Raw genomic sequence first — 23,782 nt, 5'->3', positions numbered from 1 at the left:
CAGTATACAGGAGCTGTATAGCTTTAAGAAGACTCAATGGAATGCCCAGTACTATAAGCTTCCTCCATAGCAAGTTTCGATTTACAGAGTCAAAGGCTGATTTAAACTCAACACAACAAAGACACATTGGTAACTTCTTTTGAGTTTATTTATCCATTAACATAGATAATGCTAATATGTTAGTTTCTGTTCCTATTCTTTTTGTGAAACCAGTTTGATTTAGCGGGACAATATTTCTATCCGTTGCCCATTCTCGTAGTTCCCTTAGAAGTAGGCTAGCAAAATACTTTGCTTCTAGATCTTGTAACGTAATTAGTTGGTAATTTTCTGGTGCATCTCTGTTACCTTTCTTGTAAACAGGGTTAGTTATAGAACCCCGCCATGGATCTGATACTATCTGTAGCTGTAGCACACAGTTATAAACTGTGGTTAGTACCGGTATCCATAAATCGGTATTTGACAAATACAAAACTTGAGGAAGCCCATTTGGTCCTGGAGCACCGTCCTTCCTGGATTTTAATACTATTTCCCTTATTTGATTCTCCTGGAAGGTGTCTTTAATGCTACCTTTGTTTCCTTTGGCCCCATTCCTGATGTCTTTATTTTTTTACTTTTCCTCTCTAGGCCCTATAGTTATTGGTTTGAATATTTCATTTAAAAATTGAACCCATGTCTGTTCTGCTATGTTTGAATTTACTACTGGTCTTTGAGGCCGATCTATTCCATTTACTGTTATCCAGAACTGCTGTGCATTGTTTTGTTTAGCCAAAAATAGTATCCTAGACCAGAGCTCATCATTTCTTTCCCTTTTTTCTTCCCAGATTAGTCTTTGCAGACTCTTATTTACTTTCCGGAAGCTATGCTGTAGATCTTTGTTTTGTGGGTCTTTCCTAATTTTCCTTTGCATTTTGTTCCTTTCTTTTCTTAACTTCTGAACGGCTTTATTCTTCCCCGTGTCTCCTCCACTATTTTTCCTCGCGTGCCCCTATGGGGTTTCTTTGCAACTCCCTTTTTATTATACTATTAAGGAAAATCCCCCACTGTTTGACTTTATTACTGAGTCCGTTTGCTAGAGTTTCCTTTACTAAAGTTTCGGCCAGCTCTTTTCCTTGGGTGCTCACTTTACTAGACCATATTAGCCTTCAATAATTTATTGTAGTGTCTTCCCCTGCCCACGTGGGTATTTGTTGGTAATATTGTATTTGTGTTGAAAGCACCATTCTCTGTTGTCCGTGATCGCTACTTGAAGTTTTTTTTATACTGAAGGATTTTATCCTTCCCCAGAGATTTAGCGTTACTATTGTGTAGTCTATTATGGAGCAAGCTGAGAGTGAGTAATAGGTCCACTCCGGAGGAGTGTCTTATTGAAATCTCCCATTAAGGGTTCTCATCCCTAGAGACTCCAAGTCCTTTATTAAGGAGTTCGCCCTTTTATCATAAGTTCTTCTCGAGTGGTCCCTATTCCTTTGAGGGGGAATTTACCATACATAATCTTGCTGGATTGCTTGCTCTTCACGCTCCGATATGTGCATCAAATCCATATTCAAATCTCCTGTTAATATTATGTCTGGTACATTTTGTTCCTGTAATACGCCCATTATTACCTCACGTAACTCATTCACTATTGTAGACTTATTTTTTTCATTTGGGGGAAAGTACACATTCATTATATTTAAAGGAGTTTGTGTCTCTTCCCTTCAATTATTTAGTTTTAGTATCAGGATATTATCATTTGCTATGGGTACCTGCACTACTTCTATTCTGAGCGCTATTTCAATAAAAATTGCTAAGCCTCCTTTTGGTCTGCCCTGCTTGTTACTTTTTGTTGCTGGTCTAAAATATCCTGCATACCCCACTATATCGAAAGGTTCAGTCACCCAAGTTTCCTGGAGGCATATTATTTGATTTCCTTTTAGCATCACAGCTATATCTTTCTACTGGGACTTGGTTTGTGCTCCATTTATGTTCCATGAGCTAATGTCTAATACGTCATTCCGACTATTTTCCCCTCTATACTCATTAGTTCATGTCCTAGATTTTCCATGTAGTGCCTCAGTAATCCAACCTGCATTGCCTATTATTGGTCTTTCCTTTTCCACTATGGTGTTTACTTCTTGACTCTCCTCTGGCTTTTCCCTCCTTTCTTTCGCCTCTCTAAGAACTGAGTATGATTGGCCTCCCCCTTTCTTGGATCTTGTTATCATAAACGGTGCTGGATACATATCTTTTGGGGGTAATGATACTTGCATTCCCCAGGCTGCGAATATACATTTTTCTCTCATCACTGCCTGAGCCAGTGGGCTATTTTGAAATGTGGCCATAGTGGCTTCCTGCACACTCCCCGCTGTAAGATTCAGAAATTCAATTGACACTATATCGTACGATGTTATGTTTATCAGTGATGGAATGCATGCAGTAAATTTAATATGTTACCCCTGTTAAAAATGTCACGTGCACCTCTAGATTTATATGTGGGTATAAAAATGTGTTTATCTGAAACGTTCGAGCTTTCTTTGTCAATGTTCTGGTCGTCTATTCCCAATGAATTTCTTCCTGTGGCTTCCGTCCCATCACCTTTTCCCATTTCCTGCTTCCTTCCTCTTCATTATCCGGTAGTTGGCACATCATATCTTTTCCAATTATACTTTGCATTTTTGATGCATACTCATTTATGCCTGAAAGTTGCTTATTCCTGTCCTTGTTATTCCCTTTGCTGTTTACCTGCTGAGGTTGGTAGTTCATTCCTTTATTTCCTGTGATTCCCATATTTTTGGGAGTTTCGTTTAGCTGCTGTTTTTGTGGGCTTAGTTCAAAAATTGTGTTCCCCCCGTCTCTTGTGGGAATTGTAGTGAGAGACTTCTCTGCTTCCATTGTGGCTTTTGCAGGATTAACTCCCCTAGTTGGTTTTACATCTGCTTTCTTTCCGGTATTATCTTCATTTCCCTTCTCATGCTTTTGAATGATTGGAAAAGATTTTATTTGTTCTCTTTCCTGTTTCACTGTTTCCAGTGTTGACTCACAGGTTTTTTCCGTCTTTTGCCTCGCGATTAGGAGTTCTAATTTTGCTGTGCTTATTTGTTGCTTTTTTATTGCTTTATGCAATTTCTTCCTCTGTTTTTTTGCTGCAGAAATCAGATTTACCATGTTGTTTTCTGCATGTTTTTCCGAGATATTCTGCCTGTTGGAACCAGGTGAGACCTTGATGTAGAATATCATATCGCTGCTCTGTTTCCTCTGAACTCATAATTTAAATAACTCCTTTTGCTGGCAGTGATCTTGGAAGTAGCTTTGTGTTCAGATGCAGTGAAAGGTCACTCAATCAAGGTGAGACAGAACAAATAAAAAAAAAATACTGCACGTTTCACTGTCATGAGTTTCTAAATTTACATTACCGTGCTTTAAAGGGATAATATTGCTCACAAAAGTTTTTCACTCTTGTGATTGGCTCCCATGAAGAATTGAAGACTATGGTGCTGATTTAGATGTTGATTGTAAAGGACGCACAGTTGACTTTTTGACTGAAAACCCATCCGCCGCCGTGACTGTCTGCTCACCGTATTTAGATGTTGGCGGTCCCATAGATGGCTGTCTCTGTCAAGAAATACCCCCTATGTCGATGGTGGGAGAGGAAAAAGGGGAGGCAGGCGGGAACCTGTCCACCCTTCTCACAATACAGATCTGGATGTGCCATACCGCCAAGAAAAGAGTGGCAGTCAAACCTCCATGTCTGAGTTGGTAGATTGGGGGGAAAAAGGGGTGAAAACTCACCTTTTCTCCCCATTCCACTCCTGTCTTCGACTGGACAACACCTACTGATCCACGGAAAATAACACTCCCTGACCCCCAAACACCACTAGGGTACGTTGAGTGGGCACTGCACAGGAGGTCAGGACCACTGCAGACATACATCACAGTCATTTTTTAAAGTTACTGTGACATATATATATATATCGGGGACACAGATGGAGACACACTGGTACACAACACATGTCGCACACATACACAACTGTCATTATGGAGCCAGTATTCATTGGCAAATAAATGCTGACACCACAATGACGGTACATTCACAACTGTCGACTGTGTCCATGTGTACACAATGCCAAGCACCTGTACTTGTTGAGTTGTGCTGCGAGTTGTGTGAGTCAATATGTGTATGTGTGTATGAGATGCGATTGGCTGGGGGAGGGAGCTGGAGTGGGTGCTGTGGTTGTATCAGTATGTGTGCCACCTCATATAGCTGTGATGTTGTTGTGTATGTTGTGTTGTGTTGCAGCATGCAACATTCAGGTGAGTGTTGTTGAGTGGTAGACGTTTTCGTGATGTGTGTAGTTGTACTTGTGTGTGAGTGTGTTTGAGGAGGTTTTTTTGGTTGTGTCCTGTGTGGGTGCAGTGTAAATGGTAAATGTATGTTGTGTCTTGGATGTCCGTCAGTGCTTGGTTGCTTCATGCACATGGTGTGTTGTGGTGGAATGGCAATGGATAATTGTGTGTATGTGGTGTGTTGTCATGTGTAGTGCAGGGGGACACATATGGCAAAGGTACCAGGTGTGTGTCACCACTATTCAACAGCCACTGCCATTGTTTGCTGTCCTTTGGGTCCCACAGTGCCCTCTCTCTAACAGCAAACTGCCGCCAGTCCACCACTTGCACAGCTGTAACATCTAAATACAGTGGGCAGCACACCATCGACTTGACGTCTTCTCAGGTCCGCCGCTGGTGCGGGTTGGAGGTGCAACCGCTAAGATCTATATCAGGCCCTGAGTCATGTAAAAGGCATCGAAGTAAATAAATAGATCCTTGTTTACAAATATTAATAATAAATTTGGATTACTGCAAGCTTTTAATGGTTCAATGTGGAGGGAGGCAAGCTTTGAAGTAGGTGAGAAAACAATCCAGTATACATTTATCATTTATCTGTGCATACCTCTAAAACAACTATGATTGATTAAAGGGCCTCTGTAAATAACTATGGTTACCTGGCCTACTCACAATGAAGGCCAAAGGGCCAAAATGTATTGTTATGGTACGGGCGATGCATACATTGCCTCCTTATTGGTCTCCATGCGCAAAGAGCTTCAGCATGATAAGGCAAACCTGAAAGAGCGTTTGGGTTGTCAATATGCAGGTATTGGTGGCCACAAAAGGCATGTTTTCGGAGACACTGGTGACATGAACTGGCACTTGAAGTGCTCTTGAAGCGGACCTGATCATGGATGACTCCTTTACGAAGCAGTAATGACACACAGATCTAAGCAGAAGATCATACATTCGAAAGAATGCATTTACAAACTTGTCGGAATACATGGTGATAACATTCACCTATCTAACAACACCATCTGTATAGGGCCAAACAAGGAGCCTCATCTACAAGTGGATTGCACCATTGGTACACCACTTTTTTGACGCACCAGTGGCGCAGGCTTCAGGACCATATCTACAAGGTCACGAAAAGCCACGAGGCTCAAGTGCAGCGAATTGGAGTGGGACAGATTGTTTTGGATTGGAGTGGGGAATACTGTAGTGGGGCAAATTGAAGTGGGACATTGTTCTGCACTGGAGTGGGGCAGACTATTGTGGGCAGATTGTTTTGGATTGGAATGGGGCAGATTGTATTAGGGTGGATTGGATTGAAGTGGGATGGACTGGATTGGAGTGCAGTGGATTTGATTGGGGTAGGGTGGATTGGACTGGAGTAAGGCATATTGTTTTGATTTGAATTGTAATAGGGCAGAATGGAGTGTGGGCAGAAAGGAGTGTGATAGATTTTTTTGGATTGGAGTGAGACAAACAAGTGGAATGAACTGAAGATGGGCAGATTGCAGTGGGGAGGGTTTGAGTGGGGTGGGTTTGAGTGGAACAAATTGCTTTGGATTGGAATGGGGCAGATTGAAGTGAGGCGTATTGGAGTGGGGCAGATTGTTTTGGATTAAAGTGGGGCAGATTGGAGTGGGGCAGACTGCTTTGGGTTGGAGTGGGGCACATTGTTTTGGATTGCAGTGGGGCAGATTGGAGTGGGACAGATTGTTTTGCATCTGAGTAGGGCAGATTGTTTTGGATGTTAGTGGGGTAGATGGGAGTGGGGAATAACAAGTTACTTACTTTACGTAACGATTTACCTAGTAGAGACATATACTAGTTGCAGATTCCTTACCTTAGAATTTCCGCCAAGCTTCAGACTGGATCTGGAATTTTTTAGTTCGAGCAGTACCTTTGAGCGCCGTTAGGTCGCATCGGTCGACTCAGCGGGTGTCGTTGCCGCTGTGGTGACGTTGTAAGTTATACATAGATGCCGCCTCTGCGTGGTGACTTCAGTTTCTTTTCACAACTTTCTATGCCAAAGTGCAGAGCCATGAAGAACACTGAAAATGGTGCACCAGAACTAAGGCTGTGAATTGGGGATCCCTGTCCCTAGAAATCAGTTCACAAGTGGGGAGGATGGGTGGGTTGGTAGGGAATCTGCAACTAGAATTTGTCTCTACCAGATAAATTGTTACCGAAGGTAAGTAACTTGTTCATCTGATAGAGACTTCAAGTTGCAGATTCCTTACCTTAGAATAGATACCCAAGCAATGCCATCCTCGGTGGTGGGCTGCGAACCAAGATCATACTAGAAGGTCCTGCAGGACCTAACAACCAAAGTGGCTGTCCCTGAAGATCTGACTGGAACAGGACAGGATCTACGGTGGAATGAGCACACAAGCCCACAGGGGCTTGCTTCTTTGCCATCAACCTTGACCCTTACCTCTCCATGACACAGCAAATCAACGCTCTAACCTCCTCCTGCTTCCACACACTCCGCACTCTAAAATAATCCTTCAAATGGAATCCCCCAGAAACCAGAAGGACAGTCACCCACGCACTCATCAACAGCAGACTGGACTACGGTAACACCCTCTACGCTGGCACCACACTCAAACTCAAACGCAAACTCCAGAGAAGCCAGAACACAGCCGCACGCCTCATCCTTGGCCTCCCCACCACGAACCAATCTCACCACACCTCAAATCCCTTCACTGGCTCCCCATTGACAAGAGAATCACATTCAACATCCTCATCCACGCACACAAATCCCTCCACAACACCGGCCCAACCTACCTCAACGAAAGAGTTAACTTCCACACTCCCACACGCAACCTCCGATCGCCCTAGCCACAGTCCCCCGCATCCAACACACCACCACAGGAGGCAGGTCTTTCTCCTACCTCGCACCCAAAACCTGGAACTCCCTCCCCACCGACCTTCGCAAATCCAAAGACCTCCTGGTCTTCAGAAAGAACCTCAAGACATGGTTGTTTAATCAGTGACCCTCCCTAACTCCCCCCCACCCCAGCGCCTTGAGACCCTCACGGGTGAGTAGCGCGCTCTACACATTTTTCTGATTGAAAGCATAGCTCATTTTGATGCAAAGAAGTACCCATTGCGAGATAAGCTTTTGCACGGCCTTCACTTTCTTCCTACCCACATATATAACAAATAGTTGATCGTCCACCCAGAAATCTTTGGTACGATTGAGGTAGAACACCAATGCTCTTTTTAGATCCATGCAGTGGAGTCTCTCCTCTTCATGAGAAGTATGTGGAGGTGTGTAAATAGTAGCAAAGTGATGGACTGGCCTACATGAAAAGGTAACTACATTGGGAAGGAATGAGGCCCTAGTGCATAACACCACTTTGTCAGGGTGCACAGACAGAAATGGGGCTTTGAAGAAAGAGCCTGAAGCTCACTCACTCTGCGAGCAGAGGTGATGGCTACAAGAAAAACAGTTTTGAACATAAGGAGCCGTAAGGGACAATTGTGTAGTGGCTCAAAAGGAGCACACATCAAGTAGCTAAGGACAAGATTGAGGTCCCACTGTGGCATGATGAACTGAGTGGGAGGAAACAAATGGGTGAGACCCTTAAGGAATCTACCAACAATAGGATACTTAAAAAGGGAAGGTTGATCAGGCAATCTAAGAAAGGCTGAGATAACCGATAAGTAACCTTTAAGGGTGCCCAAAGCAGAGTCCTGCTGGGACAAAGAAAGAATGAACAAAAGAACCTCAGAGAGAGGAGCAGAGAGGGTATCAGCAGACTTTTTGGTACACCATGCCACACATTTATGCCAACAACTGGCGTATACTGTTTTGGTGGAGGGACGCCTGGCTGTCAAGATAACATCACAGAGTTCGGATGGAAGGTCAAAAGCAGTCAACTGCCGAAGCTCAATCTCCACGCATGAAGGTGAAGATTAGACAGGTTCAGTTGGAGAACTGTCCCCTGGTGCTGCGACAGAAGATCCTTCTGAAGGGGCAGTCTGAGTGGAGGATCGGTGGCCATGGTCAGTAGTTCTGAATACCATACTCTCCGTGCCCAGACCAGAGCCACCAAGATTACTTGGTCACGGTCATTCTTGATCTTCAGAACTCTAGACAGAAGTGGTATAAGTGTAAAGGCGGAAAGGAGGTCAGAGTTTCACTCGAGACGAAAAGCATCGCCGAGCGAGGGCCGCCTTGGAAACTCCAACATGCAAAACAGCTGACATTGCGCATTCTCTGAAGAGGCGAACAGATCTAACCAAGGGTCTCCCCACTGCTTAAAGAGACCTTGCGCCACCTCTGAATGGAGATGCCATTCATGATCGGCTATGCATCGACTGCTGAGTTAGTCTGCTCTGGCATTCAGAGCGCTCACCAGATGTTGAACCACAAGGGAAATGCCCTGATGTTCTAGCCATGTTCAGAGGCGCAGAGCTTCCTGGCAAGGGGTCCAGGACCCCACTCCGCCCTGTTTGTTTCAGTACCACATGGTGGTAATGATGTCCATGAACACCTGCATCACTTTACCTTTGAGAGAAGGAAGGATTGCTTTCAATGCAAGCCTGATCGCCCGGAGCTCCAGATGATTGACGTGGAGGCCGGACTCTGCCGGAGACCAGAAACCTCTGATCTCTGCCTCACCCATGTGGCCGCCCCATCCCAGCAGTGACAAGTCTGTCATTACTGACAGATCTACTTGGGGAAGGGAGATGGAACTGTCATTGACCCAATCCTGGATTCCACTACAGGTCTTTTGCAGTCCCCACTGAGATCTGGAACATGTCAGAAAGCTGTCCCTGATGCTGTGCCCACTAGAACTTCAAGTCCCACTGCAGAACCTGCATATGCCATCTGGCATGTGTCACTAGCAGGATGCAGAGAGTCATTCTCACAGAAACCCAGGATAGAGGCAAAAAAGATCAGAATCTTAGCCCGAATATCCGGGACTCACTTTTTGGGAGGATAGGCCAAAAACTGCACTGTGTCCACAACAGCTCAGATGAAAGGGAGCATCTGAGAGGGTGTCAGGTGTGACTTAGGCACGTTTATAGTGAACCCCAGCATGTGCAGGAGGTTCCCCGTATTCTGAAGGTGGGAGATGACTTTCTGGGGCGAGTCTGCCTTCAACAGACAGTCGTCGAGATAGGGGAAGACTGAAACCCCCAACCTGCGCAGAAGAGCTGAGAACCACCGCCCGAACTTAAGTGAATACCCGAGGGGCACTGGTGAGGCCAAAGGGAAGCACAGTAAATTGAAAGTGCTTGGGACCTAAAACAAGTTGTAGGTAACGTCTGCGAACAGGCAAGACAGGGATATGGAAATAAGCATCCTGCAAGTCCATCGCTACGATCCAGTCTCCTGGGTCCAATGCAGACAGGACCTGAGTCAAGGTAAGCATTTTGAACTTCTCCTTTTTGAGGAAGAGATTGAGGGTCTGAAGGTCTAGGATAGGACGTAAGCCCTCGTCCTTTATGGGCACCAGAAAGTAGCGGGAATAACAACCACAACGTACTTCTGGCACAGGGACCCTATCTATTGTTCCCTTAGCCAAGCGAGCCGTGACGTCCTCGCAGAAAAGTGGCAGATGATCCTCCAGTAGTTGACAGTAGGATGGAGGCATGACCAGAGGGGCAGTCTCAAAGGAAAGGGAGTAGCCCCTTCGGATAACCTGCAAAACCCACGAGTCCCTAGTGATAGATTTCCAATGGGGCAAGTGATGGCGAATCCTGCCGCAAACTGGTCTGGAGTGGGGGGGGGGGACCGACTAGGAAGGCTTGGAGGCTGCAGCAGGGGCCGGTGTGGACTGGGCAGAGCTCTGGTTCCCTGTTCGACGAGCGCATGGGATTCCGTGTCCCAGGCCACGCAGTGACTAAACAGCATGGGTGGCACAGTGGCTGGGAAGGTGGCAAAAGGCGGACTGTTGCGGACAAGGGGCGGTCGAAAGGCCTCTGAAGCTCTGAGTCCGCATTGCCTCCAAAAAGACGGGTGCCATCAAAGGGCATGTCCATAAGGGTCTGTTGGACATCCCCTGAGAAACAAGATTTCCTCAACCAGGCGTGGCACTGCAAGGCCACCATCGACGCAACCGATCTACCCAGAGAGACGGACATGTCCAGCCCACAACGAATAGTGAACTTCGCCGCGTCTCTATCCATCAGCAACTGCTTGGGAGATGACAGTCCGGGCCTCCTCTGGTATCTGCGGCAAGACGTGTGCGACCGTATCCCACAGGGAGTGAGTATAGTGGCCCAAAAGGCATGCAGTGTTCACTGACTGCAATGCCAGACTGGAGGAAGAAAACATCTTCTTCCCAAGTTGGTGCAGTCCTTGATTCCCGACCCAAAGGTGCACAAGGGAATGCGCCAGATGACAAGGATGCCTATATAACAAGGCTCTCAGGCATGGGGTGTTGGGGCAGGAAATTAGGGTAGTTCGGGGCGGGCCGATGGTGGCGAGTGATTGTCCAGTTCACAGGAGCCCGTGAGCTGGGTCTGGACCAAGTACTCAGAAGGACATCAGAGAGGCTCAGATGTGGAAGCCACTGGTTGAAGCACCTCCGTCAGGCAATTAGATCTGACTAAAAGTAGGAGGTTCGATGCCAAGGTCCTCAGCCGCCCTACTGACCATCATAAAATAAGTGGCTCCCTGCGCCATAGCTACGGTAGGAGGAGAAAGCATGCCAGCATCTGGAGAAGTATCCAGGCCACTGATCTAGCTGAATTCCTGAGCCTAGTCCATTTTAGGGTCATCCCAGTATTCATAAGGGTCCAGAGACCCTTCCAATCCTTCCCCATATTCATACCCATAAGAATAAGGGTCTGAATCCAACCTGGGAGGAAGAGACCCCAATGAAGAGGGGGCGGCGTCGGCCGACGCCATTCCGACTCCAAGTCGTGAGCACAACCGATGTTGGTAGCCTGAACGGGGAAGGTTTCGAAGGTACAACCGGCGTCAGTACGGATCTGGTAGCGGATCCGAAGGGGACCTCAGTGGCTGGGATTGGAACTGCCGGCACAGAACCCTAATGGCCCCCAGCCGAACCCCAAAGGCCCAAAGACGCCAAAGAGGGGTCGGACTGTCCAAAAATTAGACGTATGGCCACATAGAATTCTTTCAATTGGGCATTGGGCAGGGGTCGTTCAGGCTCCCAGAAAGCAGGGGAGGCTCAGGGCGGACCCAGAAGTAGGCTCTGAGGACGGAGACCTTAAGTGTTGACGCTCCTCCTGCATCCCATCAGCCGAGCGTCGGAGTGAAGTAGAAGGATGCGTAGCCTTCTTCAACTTCCTGTTCTTACCTGAGTGACCTAACGTGGAGGATGAAGAGTGGTGGTGACTCCACGAGTGGTCTTGAGACCTTCCTCTCGAGCGAGACCGGGATCGATGTGGGTTGAGCACTGAGATGCCTTAAGCTTGAGGCAGCACTCCCTCAAGGCCTTCTGGTGCATGGCCCGGCACTCTGAACAGACCAGGTGCAGATCCGTCACTGACATCATGTTATGACAGGCATCGCAAGGCTTGAAACCGGTCTTCAGGGACATCCTCGACGCACCAAAAACTCGACAAAAGTGTCAGTCGGTCAAAAATTGACCAGGTTAGCTCTCTTCGGATTAGCGTGTGGCGCGGAAAGAAAAGAACTGACGTCACCGCACAGAGGCAGCATGTATGTACGACTCCCGATGCCAGCGACGCTCATGGAGTTGATCGACACCACCTAAGGATGCGCAAGGGTGCTGCTCGAAGAAAAATCTCCGGATCCAGTCTGACGCCTGCGGAAAATTCTAAGATAAGAAATCTGCAACCAGAAGTCTCTATCAGAATATTGTTTTACATTGGAGTGAGGCTTAATTTTTTGGAATGGAGTGAGGCAAATTGTTTTTGATTGGAGTGAGGCAAATTGTTTTGGAGTGGGGCAGGTTGTTTTTTAATGGAGTGGGGTGAACTGGAGTGGGGTAGATTAGATTGGGGTGGGTTGGGAGGATTGGAGATAGTAGGGTTGGAGTGGATTGGACTGGGATGAGTGGTTTGGATTGGAGTGGGGTGGACTGGGGTGAGGTGGGGTGGACTGAGGTGGATTGTAGTGGGGTGGATTGGGGTGTACTGCATGATTATGGATTAAAGCATCATTTCAGAAATTACATATGATAACAAAAACAATGTCGCCATCGTCTTTTGAGAACAGCGTCTGTGAACAAAAACAAAAGAAAACGAGTTCAAAGTGAGAAAAGACAACTTGGAAAAATAAAACAAAGTTAGCTATGAAAATATAAAACTTTGCAACTTTATTTGTCCTGCTGGGTACATTTTTGACAGTCAAAAGTCTTCTGTTTTCAGGGCACTAGAAGTTAAAAAGAACAAAATAGTACCTCAATCACGTCGGGAGCAGTGGACGGGCATTGATTAAGTTGAATCAGTCAGTGCTTGGTCCATGTTCCACACAGATGAATGGAAATGATGGCAGAACTGCAGGGACAAATTATGAGGCTGTAAAGAAGAGTGTCACACAAGCAAACAAGTGGTAAGTGACAGGCGGGCTCCACGTCATTTACTGTACACAACAGTCTCTCGTAAGAAAGGTGCATGCACTATTGCATGCACTTGCAGGCTCGACCCTAAAAAGTGACAATTAGCCCAGGTGCATAAATTAGCTAACATTTTCATACGTTCTCTTTTATGAAATTGCACATTCGCAGATTTTCTTTTTTATTGAGCAAATATGAGTGCACCTTGACTTGTCACTGAAAGTGCTTTTACAAGGTGATGTCTGTCAAAGGGGGCAGGAGGAAGTAGGAAGAAATTTGCACAGTTAAGAATTACCTCTGTATTGCTAAACCTGCTCTTTGCTAATGGATAATAGTAGTCCTTACTGTACTGAGCACACATTACAACAATTTAACATGAAAGGAAACCCTAAAGTGTTTTGCGAACATGCGTGAACACAGATTTAGGAGCTCTGCTTCCCAGTCTGAGGACAAATAAATCAAGACTTTGCACTGCTTCTAAGTTATGAAGAGTGATTCAAGTTCTTAATTTCTAGGTAAGGAGGGACATAAAGTAAAACCAGCAAAATAGACCTTTACATGCTGAGCTTCTCCCAAGTTCAGTCAAATTTTACGTTTGTATAGACAAAAATGACACAGAGACAAGCAAGTGTGGTGTTTCAGGCAAGAGAACTCCATTGGTTGGTCTCTTTATAACAGTAATACACTGATGAAGGGGTATTATCTACAGCCTATACATACTGTGAGAAAAAGCCCCGTTTTGCATGTTCACCCACATTGTTTGCTGAATGGTGATACTGGTGCCCCAGACTCTGCACACAAGGGTGCTACTACTCCCTAAAACATGTACAAATTGGCATATGTAAACTTCCAGTAAGGCCACAGTATGTGGTGTAGGAAAATAAACAAATGGCAGAGAAAGTTATGTCACTTGGAGACTGCACCACCTATTGTGTCATTCCTAAGGGAAACTTGGCATCATGTCTAAAAGTGAAGCCTGACTCCTACAGCCTTTAAATCTACAGGCACACCTGTTAAAATATACCTTATGAGAGGAGACAAACTATGTTTAAATATTAGGCAAGTCACCTCTAAGTAGACCTTGTAGTCCACAAAGTAGGGTGCCATATATTTAAGACTGGAACATGTAAGAATTTAATGTTTGTATGTTTCTACTGTGATCAAACTCCAAATACTATTTTCACTGTTAGAGCTGTAGCTGGTTCTATGAAGAATCTGCATATTTGATTTGGAATAAGCTACAGGGATTGTTCAAACACATATTGCGGTGAAATTAGCATTTGGCCTTTGAGCAGAGATATTGGCTCGGGCCTTGCAGGATGGCTCGGTGAAGGAGTATGACCAAACTTAACAGAAGCATGGCAGTTTAGGCGTTATCAAGAACCTCAGTAATTTAAAAGAGAACAAGGGACACCTGTACTTTCAAAGTTTATTGATAAGGGAAGCTTGGAAGAGAGGGGTCTATTGATCCCAAAACACACTTTAGTCTCCTGGCTTTAGTTTCAGTGGAGGAGGGAGCTGGCCACAGAACCGATTTAGAGAGGTTATTGGGTGGGGGCTTACTACCTTAAATACACACCTGTGTGTGCCATAAGCTCCCTCGGGGAGGGAGGGGCAGAAAGATGTTGCCATGCCGGATTTGAATGAAAATGGTACCCTATGGGATAGTTTGCAGGGAAGCAAACTGGATGTGCTCCAAAAGTGAAGATTTTCACTTGGGAACTTTTTTTCCTGTAGGAGTCCCCCTACCCACTAGCTAGTCAATATACCAAACGGAGATCCTCACTCCCAGTTCCTGAGAGCACTTTCTGGACCTGCAGAAAAACAGAGGACTGGCCCTGCTGTTTGTAACCTGTGCAGAGACCTGAACTGCTGGACTTGCCCCGCTTGTACCAAGGATTAAAAGTGAATTCCAAGGGTCAGCTGGCTAAACCCCTGTGGCTGCAGGGGCATAACAAGCTGCAGGAGGTATTTTTCATGGAGTGACCTGTATACCAGTTAGAACACAAACTGAACTGGGTCTTGCTGCTGCCCTATATTGCAGTGCCTCCTGGACTCTAAGCGCGGCCCCCCAAGGTCCTGGGAGCCATAGACGTGGCTAAAAGGAACCATCCAGAAAGTCTAAAAAGTTATGGACTTCCAAGACCTCCAAAGCTTCAGTGTGACCTTGTGGCAAAGGTGTCCAATTTTGATGCCCTTTGTCACAAATAGCTTTAAGCTTGTCCCTCTGGAAGATATTAAGATCCATAAGAAGACTAAGTTCAAAGGTGGAAACCTTGACTGTGAAAAGTGATCAAAACTATTCTTGAGACGAGGCCTTTGTCAGGCATGAAATCTGAATTTCTCCCTTCCTGAGCTATTCCTGCCAAAACCAACTTGTTCAGCGGTACATCGATCAGCAGCTATCCAAATTCAAGAGGACTTTGGTGAACACAGTCTTCAACCTTGCATCGCTTCCATAAAAAAAGACTACGTTAGAAGATAAAAACTTTGACCATGACTAACAAGTTTGGCATATCCTACCTGTGTTCCATCAATGTCAGCCTGAAATTATGCCTACTACCAAGCCAACCACAAATAGTAATTTGTGGTTGGTGCGTTATTGGATTTTTGTCATTTTCCTCATACAATTTTTCTTAGTAATTGGAAATTGGTTCTAGGACTTTTTATTGAGTTGAGTTTTGATGCCAAAATTAAGCCTGTCTGCTCTGTGCCATAATTACTAAGAGTTGAGCACATGTTTCATTTATTTAAACTGTGTCTTTAACCTTACACGTTTTTAAGATTTAATACTTGGGAAAGACTCACATCCTTCCCAAATAATAACCCATTGTCATGCATATATAGTATATGCCACAAACACAAGACCACATGGCATGTTTTAAGTCAATGCAAGGAGGATTCAAAATAATACAACCCTTTAAATTTTCCACTGCTTTGATAACTCACCTTACAGGTATTCCATTCAGATCTGAATTTTGTTTTAGAGCTCAATTTTAAATTGAGACTTCTCTTAATAAATCTATAATACCCTGTGACTGAGATGTTAAATTAAACTTAATAAAAGATTAGTTTCTTGCATTAGCTTACACCTAATTTGAATCAGGAAAGTATGTACCACTTTGGTAATGCTTTCATAATTGTTCACTACAATTAAAAGCTAATCATATAGTTTGAATCATTATGAAACTACTGTATTTTCATTCATTGGGAAAGAATTATCTTCAACAATCTTACCTATTTAATATCTTAACTCAAGTGGTCACCAGGTTGTTGGTTGCTACGTTGCTTGCTCTGGTGTCTAGGAGAAGTATAAAGTATGCAACTTAGTGTTCAGGTAATGTTTTACATTATCTAAGTTCTCCAATGTCATTCTTTTTAAAGTACTGTAGTGGTATCAGAGAATGTTTGTTTGGTGCACCTGACCAATAGGAGAGTAGAACCTTCACTCAGGCACATGTATGTTTTCCTGAACTGCTTCATAAGAGTAGGTCATATACCATTTATTCCCTTCACTCCACCTTCAATGACTTCAAATGACTATGGGAGTTAATAGAAGCAGGTGGGGACAAAGTGGTGTTTTCCACTGTGAGGGGGGGGCGGGTGGGAGGCAGCAGGTCAAACTGTTGCACAATGCTGAACACCGATATAAAGCAACACCTTTTGTGACACCAACTTTGCTGGAGTTCAGAAAGAAGCTCTGGTTTTGGTGTTAGAGTGGATCCCTTTCACAACGCATCCTGCATAAATAAGGCAGCACAGGATACAAAATGAACGTACCCATGTACCTAAAATAGAATACATCAGTGCGTGAGAGACCAAAATCTGAAATGTGTCACAACATTTGTTAAACAAGGCCTCCATGCAGAGGAAGATAAATGGGATGTAGTCCTCCAGCAGGGATCCTCATCACTGCCCCCACCGACCATCTTGACCAGACCCCATTCTCAATCATGATGAAATCTTACAGATTGTTGGGCAGAACATGACTATATGGTGCATCAGCAAAAACTGATCCACGACAGTGGGGTATCAGTGGTTGTGGAATTTGCATACACTAAGGGCCAAATTGGCAAGGCCCTATCGCCACAGGAGAGTGACGTTTTGCGATGCTTTGGTGGCGCGGACCACTGCTCCATATTTACAATGTGGTTTAGCTTCACTTTTATGGCGTCACGCCTCCTTGTAAATATGGGCCTTTCCGACACCGTTTTCTGCGTCAGTGCGGCCTGTAACAGGTGTTGCAGTGGACGTTTCATCGCTACACCCATTGCTTTTGACTCTGCCCCAGATTTATAAGAAATCGGTGGCAGTGCCAAAAACTAAAGCCACCCCAGGGGTGGGGTTAGCATTGCATAACAAACAGGAATGTTTTTCTTCCTCTGCGTTTTTTGCTTTTTTCTATGTGTGCTGCACTTTGCAGCACACAGAAACAGCTAAATGCCATGGATGATTGTTTATGTGCAGGAAGGTGTCTCTTCCTGCACATAAACAATCATTCCAAAATGACGCTTCAGTACTTCTATGTGTGCTGCACTTTGCTGCACACATAGAAGTGCTAAATCGCCATTATAAATTGTTTATGTGCAGGAAGGGACCCCTTCCTGCACATAAACAATCTATCTCCTCAATGCAGACACCCTTCCACTATTGTGTAAGGATGCCTGCGCAGGAAGCTTAATTCAGCGCCAGCGCAGGGAGAAACGCAAGGGTGCACCATATTCCTGTAAATACGGCACATATAGGGTTAATTTATGACTGTTTTGAGTCCTTTCTGTCAGTGCTAACTATATAAGTGCAGTTTGTGAACAGCAGTGAGTTTATTATTTTGTGGGTTTGTGCTGTCCCTCTATGTACTCCTCCCTAGACCTTCCTTAACCCAACCTTAACCTTCCCTAAAAATGTCTTCTTTAGTTGTAAATATTTTCCATTCATTACCACAGTCCCTTTGACATTTACTATTAAAACAAATCAACCAGTGCAGAAACTCTGGAGTCGGGCAGAGATCTCTGCATATAAAAAGACAGGAGAGGCAGAGGCATAGGCTTCCCCACTAAGTTTCTGAATAGCATTTTGTAGTGCATTTGCAGTACTGTTGTAGCTGTACAATATGTACTACAAAGTGCAGTTTGTGAATAGGGCCCATTGTGTCTTATGTACATTTAACTTGACCAATGTGTAATCAATCAAAGTAGAAACTATTCCAAAACGAGAACGCTTGAATATATTGTCTGTTATTCCAAGTGTCTGCCACTTTCTCATCTCTGCCTGAAATGGTTTCAATTTGTTAAAAAATAACATACATAATGAGTATTTTGAATTTCAGAAGATTTTATAAATCACAAGCATCCTCTCGATTTCAATGTTCCCTGAAAAAAATAGAAAGTTCTTAAAAATTACATGCATTTAATAATTGTTGCTGGGAAGCATAGTTTGTCTATATATTTACATATCAAACCAGCTTTACTAAAATTGAAAAGCAAATGTATAGCCATTTCTAATAGAAATAGCCACATCGATGCCAACATTTCTGGAAAAAATGCAGAAAACAATTGAGCATATCCATTTTTTGCAGTAGTTTACATTGTAGTTGTGTGTATATATAGCTCGTCATGACCTTGATGAGGGGCTGAAGTGTATTAGCAGTGAGTTGCAAAGAATACAGTTGGGTATACACCATAGCGCAATTACCCTGGCATGATAACCAGGGTAACATCAGTCATAGCACTTAATCCTCTAGTGCAGCAAAAAGATAATAGGCATAGAAACATGACAATTGCTCTGTCCATTCTGTTATCTCTCTTTGGGCTTGAAAACACGCCCATGCCGCGTCAGTCACTTACATTAGTTCGTGGGCTTGCCTTTTAAAATCATTTATTTTTCATTTTCATTTGTGAAAGGCATGCATACGTCATGCCTTTTCTGGTGTTTAGCCCACCTACACAGCACTGGTAAAGTACTAAAAATATACGAGGCTCGATGTTTTCAGCCTGGGGCCCGGACTACTTTATCTGTTTATCTTCCGTGTTTTTTTTTTTTGCTTTACAGAGCTAATAGCTCAAACTCGAACAAATGCGAGACCCGTTGCATTGAAAATGCTTGTATTAATTTATTGTATTGTCTGGAAGGGTGTGGGTTCTGAGAAAACCAATTCAGGAAGTGTTTTGATGTTATGCTGAAGGTAGTTACTTAGATTGTCTAGCTAAGTTTTTGAAAGAAATATGAACGACAGAGAAGCTGACAGGAATACTCTGGTTAGAGGCAACCACGGTTAGGTTATTGTTCTGTGGAGTCCACCTATGAACGACAGGGAAGCAACCCACTGGTTAGAAGCAGTTGGGCTATATGCTTGATGGAATATACCCACGAGTGAGAGGGGAGTATTCAAAAGAAAAATGCATGTTGTAGACAGCTGGGTTTAACCTCTAAAGTGTAGGTGTCATACAATGGCCGACACCTGCACTCCCTCCCCAGTGCATCTGACAGCCATGTCACTGGGGAAGGGGGTTTCCCTTAACAATTTTTAGTTCGGGCCGCTGGAGAAGAGCTTCCTCAGCAACACAAGCCTTTTTTTTTTTTTTAAAGCAAACAATAGCGTAGTGCAAACTGATATTATATCTGTGAAAGTGAAATGAGCGGATGGGTCCATTTCACTTTCACTGAATTGGTTCTCAAGGGCATATCTCAGCCCCTGTGCACCAATTTAGACAGGGAGGTGTCAATTGAAAGTGGGGGGATCTCCTATTTTCAAATGTATCCCTGCCCAGGGATCCCTGCTGGGTGTCATTGGAGGGTGCACCCCAAGCAGGGATACATCCACCAGACAGCAGGGATTTCTGACAGGGGAGTGGCCCCTTGTTCAAGGGCTTGTACTCCCCGCATACCACCCAAAAAGGTGACTAACCCCAATCTGCCACCTAGGGAGCTGGGTGGGCAAAGACCTTAGGGTGGGAGCTGCCCACCACTGGCATGGTCATTCCTCCTCCCCTAATAGGATGGCATAGAGCACAGTAGCTACTCTGGAAAATGTATTTAAAAAAAAGCACTGGGGGTCTGAACACCATGGCCAGGGCACACAGAGAGTGTACCCCCAATTTGCATCTCGGGACTCCACAAAGGATTTCAAAATGGTGTCAAAACAAACGAATGTTTCAGATGGCCTATGCTGGCATCTGGCCACACCCCCACCCCAGAAGGGGCAGTAGTGCTTTCTGACCCCTGAGAGCAAATAGGAAGGGACCTATTTAATAAGATTTTGCGCAGTGTTTTGCGTCCCAAAAGTGACAGAAATGGATGTAAAATCTTTTTTCGCCTATGCAACGCATAGCACCACTTTACATTACTTAGTGCCAAGGAGTGATCCATGGGTGGTGCATGGACTTTCCATGGTAGACCAGGTTTTGCGTAACAAAAGATCGCCCATTTTTACTAGGCACTCTCATGGAGAAATGCTTTTATTTCATTATTTTTATTTTTTTTTACTTTGCACATGTGCTGCACTGTACAACACAAAGCGGGAAAAGTTAGTGTAAGCATAGTATTTTGTACTGGAAGCCTATCCTTCCAGTATAAAATCTATACTAGACTCACGCAGGCACCCTTGCAATATGGTGGAAAGGTGTGCGCATGGTGCACAGCGCAAATTTCAGTGGCAGCACGAGGGAAAGAGCGCCACAACTGTATAAATGGCAGTCTCCTGCTCTGTCCTTCTCACACAGCGCAGCACAGCATTTCTCGGTGCTGCACCGTGCTGCATAAGGATTTAGTAAATCTGGACCAAAGTTTGGGAATGTTGCCCCTAAATCTGCCCCGCAAGGGTAGTGGGCATTGCACTTTGTCACTGGCCATACCCCACATAAAAAGGGACCAACCAGAGTACCTTTGCACCCCGCCAGGGGAATTTTTTAAATGGGCTGGCCCAAAGCCCAACTATATATTGTTAGCAATAAGTCAATGTGACTGCTGATATGTCAAAGCACAGACCTAAAAACAAGGCTACTGAACATTTTTCTCTCCAAAATAAGTGACACATGAAAAAAACATGAAGTGTTTCTCTGATCACCAGGGACTAATTGTCCATGTGGTGTTCTGTTAGTCATGCCTCTCCCAAGCCACGTGATGAACGGAAATGGGAATGAAACAGTGAAAACAAAATCCATGTCAAAGTTGGGCCAGTTAGTATGCTTCTTGCTCCATACATGAGCATTAAGGCTGCATCTGTGAATAGGACCTGAAATGATATTTCTGTTCTATCTAGCTTCATATTTCTAACCTTTGGATAATTGGAAGTGCAGACTGGATTCAGAAAACGTTTCTAATGGTCTTCTGCCGCCGGAAGGTGGTGTCAACTCCACTACAATGTCAGATGCAGAGTCATGGTGACCTCATCGTAGTCATAAAATCTTGAGACCAACATTTCAACTGCAGTTCTGCTCTGTTTTTGCACCAACTTTTGAGACTTTTAGAGAGAACTGATATTTGTATATTGGCACAGTCCAAACGAATTTGGTACCTTATTAAATATCTCCACTGGAAGAGGAAGGTAGAGAGTATTAATCTACAGGTAGAGTATCTGCCAGAAAAACCGCTACTAAAGGTAAGTAACTTCTTCTTCTGATGGATAATTCTACCCGCAGATTACTCACCTCTGAATACATTTCCAAACAGTAACATAGAGAAAAGTTGTTTTATGTTAGAAAATCTTGAAGCACAGAGCAGGCATTGTGTCCATTGCTTCTTACTTCTGAATCCAAAAAGTAACATTTGGCAAAGGTGAGAAGAGTGGGCAAGATAGCTTGTTGCACATGTCCACTGCAGGTAAACCTCTAGGTAGAGTTATTGAGGAAGGTTTGGCTCTGGGTGGAATGAGCCGTTATTCCTTGAGGTGCAACTTTTACGTTTTTGTATTGCTCTACCTTTTTTTGGACTGGCTGTAACCAATTAATAATTGATCAGTCGATCTTATGTCCTTAGTACAGCCAATGTAATAGTTTCTAGGGTGTAATCTGTTGATACCTTTCTCCTTCCTTAGAAAGATGAGGAGTTAAATAGAAGGTTGGTAGTTTGATGGAATGATTGCCCCAGATGAAGGACACCTTAGGAACGAAAACAGTTTGCCTAACCAACTTGCCTGGGATGAAGCAGGTGAAGAAGGAGGGGAGAAAGGGCTTGAAGCTCACTAACAAGTCAAGCTCAAGTAATAGCTTTTAAAAAAATATTTTTTTCGGCTAATAGTCTCAGCTGACAACTGTATAGTGGTGCAAATGGAGCCCCCATGAGGTTAAGATCCCATTGTGGCATAACAAATGGTGTCAGTGGATAAATGTGAAGTGTTTGACAAATGTTGCAACCCCTGGAGATCTGAATACAGAGGGATGGTCTGGTAGAGAAAGAAATGGCAATATGGCTGAATGACAACCCTTCACAGTAGCTACCTCACAGCTTTGTTGAACTAAGGACAGCAATAATAAGATATATCCCTAAATCAGTGCACTGGGAAACACATTTGTTCCATCTTCCTAAATAGACAGATTTGAGAGAAGGCCTTCATGTAGAAAGGATCACCTCTGCCACTTCTGGTGGGAGCTAGAAAGTACTCAGCTCCGTGTTGATTTAGGTCAAAGCAGGAGTTCCTTTCCAGCACAAATTCGGTAATTGACCCAGAGGGCCGCTATGTTGCTCTCTATGGCAGGTTAAATGGAAGGGACATCAACTTTGTGAACATTTATGGTCCGAACCAGATCCATCCTCATTCCTAACCAAGATAACAGCATGACTATCACAATACCTAACCCAGCAGGCTATTGTGGGTGAGGGCTTTAACTGTGTAGGTGACTCCGCACTTGATCAATCCCACCCCCCCACTTTGGGACTCACCCATATACCATTACACCCGAGCCTTCACGGCATGGCAAAAGAACTGGAACCTTATAGACTCCTGGTGCGCTAGGAACCCCTGAGGTAGAGATTACTCCTTCTCCCCTTAACCAAGTTACATATAAGCTTCAACACTTTCTTATGTACAGCAGATACACATCTCCTAGTTCATAACTTAGAATACCTGACCCGTACCATATCCGACCATAACCCAGTCCTCTTCCACCTCAAGATTCTCACATGGCGGCTTAAACCTGAATGACTTGAAGAACCACAATTTCTAGAAGCCATCCATGAACAAATACAAGTCTATTTCACTACGAACACTTGAACTGGCTCCTCCCTGCAGGTGGAGTGGGATGTGTTCACAGCGGTGATCCTCGGCCATTGCATGGCGGAATCGATCGGTGTGTGCGGGATGCTGCTTTGCGAACTTATGGACGCTGAGAGAGTAATCAGGAAGGCAGAATTAATCCAAGCTGAACATCCCCAATCCCCCCACACCCTACTGGAAGCTAAAGAACGGGTGGCAGCAAGCACCGAAAGTCTTTGCTCGTTCAACTATACAGCATATACCGTGAGGTCACTTGTAGAGTGCGGCCGCACTGGCCGCCTACTAGCATGGCTCACTAACCCTACGAAGAGAGGTTCGGCCTGTGTGGAACTTACCTCTATCACGTGAGCCCTGCTATATTCCCAAGCCAACATCAATGACTACTTTGCACGTTATTACAGATTTTTATACACTAGCAAAAGCGTACATGATATCTCTGTCCTCCTGGTTATATTTCAGGAAAAGACCTTCCGACTGTCCAATTTAGAAGCTGAGGGACTGGGAATGGACATCACGCTATCAGAAGTGCTAGGGGCAATCAAGGGCCTGGCAAGGTGTAGGGTGCCGGGCTCCGATGGGCTGCAACAGAAATCTATGCTGCTTATGCACTGGAACTGGCTAACAGGCTGGTCACCATCTACAAGACAAACAAAGCGACAGGGAGCCTGCCACAAACCACCAAAGAGGCGTTGGTCATGCCCCCTCTAACATCAGGGAAGCCAGCAGCAGATTTTAAGGCATACTGCTAGCTGTC

This window comes from Pleurodeles waltl, chromosome 6 (assembly GCF_031143425.1).
Source record: "Pleurodeles waltl isolate 20211129_DDA chromosome 6, aPleWal1.hap1.20221129, whole genome shotgun sequence".
In the NCBI taxonomy this organism is placed as follows: domain Eukaryota; kingdom Metazoa; phylum Chordata; class Amphibia; order Caudata; family Salamandridae; genus Pleurodeles; species Pleurodeles waltl.
This window is presented reverse-complemented; position numbering follows the sequence as displayed.